Genomic DNA, 1,931 nt, shown 5'->3' with positions numbered 1-1,931 from the left:
ACAACCCCCTCCCCACCAGGTCTGCTCTCGTCCTCCAAACGTCCTTTGGGGGGTAGCAGCGGGAGGGGAAGAAGCAAGAAGGTGGTGAGGAGAGGTGGTCTGAAAAAGGGCACAGCGGGGGCGCCAACACACGCTACAGAGTCAACTGGACAGAAGGGCAGACACACCTTTTTCTCCAGACACGCACCGACCACGGACAGACACGACACAGAGGCACACATATCCTCAGTCTTTCCCCTGTCTGTTCCAACTCGGATACTTTGCGTCCAGATCATTCAAACCGCAAGATTCACCCATGTGCCCCAGCCCAGGGCACGCACCCCGCACCGCAGGTCCGCGGACAGCGCCCGCAGGCGCGCAGAACCATCCCTCCTCTTCAGGTTCACGCCGTCCTTGGGCGTGTTTCCCATGGACCCTGCAGTCAGGAGACGGGGAGTCTGGCTCCCTCCTCAGTTCTGGAGTCTTATCTTCCCCCTTCCCAGTATAGATCTCCTACTGGGGCCCAGTCAGACGCTGAGAGTGCCCCCACCCTATTCCACTCGCCGGGTTCCCGCCGCTGCAGGTTGCTCTGTAACCCACCCTCCTGCCTTGCAGCGGCTCTGCATTCACCCTTCCATTCATTCTTCCATTCATTCATTCATCCTTTTCTCCTTGTCCCTCCTTCATTCATTCATAGCCCCCTGCCCCGCCCGCCTCAGCATTTCATTCATTCATTCCTTCATTCATTCATTTCCCCGGTGCTAGGCTAGCGCACGCCCCTCCAACCGAGGCCCGCAGCGCGCAGGCGCGGGCCGGGAGAGGCACGCATCCTCCAATCGTTGGGCGTCCTCCCGCCTCTAGGCGCCCGCCCGCTTCCCCATGAATGAACATTGACGTCAATGGGGCGGGGCTATTCCCACGTGACCCCGCGCGCTCCTCTTTATAAGGCGGTGGCGGCGCGGGCGCTGTCCAGCGTGCTGAAGCTTGAGCGAGCGAGTCTCCCGGAGCCGCGCGGACCCAGCTGAGCCCAGCGCACTGGACGCCAGACCTCGACCATCGCTCGTATCCTAGCCACCGCTCGGAGCCGAGGCGGACGCATCCCGATCTTCCCCTGTCCCCACCCCGCCCCGACCCTCTTCTCCACCTCCCGCGTCGTGGCACCAGCTGGTAAATACTCTGCTGTCCGTCCCTCAAACCCTCGGCAGTCGTGGGCGTGAAGGGAGGGTTCTCTCTCCCCACAGATGGGAGTGTTGAAAACACAGCGGGGAGCCCCCGGGAAGGGTCCCTGTAAATGGGGGAGTCGCCGCTTTTCTCTTGCTGCTGAAGTCGCCCACGCACCATCCGGGGAGTCCTGCGGGGAGGGAGCAGATTTTTTTTTTCCCCTGCATCCTTGCTGCTTAGTATGTGGGCGCTGGCAGTGAGATGGCTCAGGGAAGGGGGCGAGGAGGCACTGGGGGAGCAAGGGTTGCAGGCGTTTCCCCATTTACACGATTCCAGAGATCGGCACAACATCGTCCTCCTTTGCTCCTAAACGTCCCTTTTCTGGGTAAGGTCAGGGAGACAAGGGAAGCCCCGGATTTCCTGATTAAATATGGGGGAAGGGGATATAAAATCAGAGAGCGGAAAAATTCTTACAGAAACCCTCTCTTTCTTTGGTCCCTTCTATTTTTTTTTTCCCCCCACAGTCTCCGGCAGTCCTTCGGTCATGAAATCGCTCAGGTTGCCGGCTACTGTCCTCTTCTGCCTGCTTCTACTGATCAAGGGGTTGGGAGCAGCGCCCCCCGGGCACCCTGAGGCTCAGCCACCTCCTCCCAGCTCTGAGCATAAAGAGCCGGTAGCTGGGGACGCAGTGCTCGGGTCGAAGGATGTTAGCGCCCTAGAGGTCCGAGCCGCTCGAAATTCAGAGCCGCAGGACGAGGGAGAGCTTTTCCAGGGCGTGGATCCCCGGGCGC

This window comes from Bison bison, unplaced genomic scaffold (genome assembly GCF_000754665.1).
Source record: "Bison bison bison isolate TAMUID 2011002044 unplaced genomic scaffold, Bison_UMD1.0 scf7180017861528, whole genome shotgun sequence".
NCBI classification, from domain to species: Eukaryota; Metazoa; Chordata; class Mammalia; order Artiodactyla; family Bovidae; genus Bison; species Bison bison.
This window is presented reverse-complemented; position numbering follows the sequence as displayed.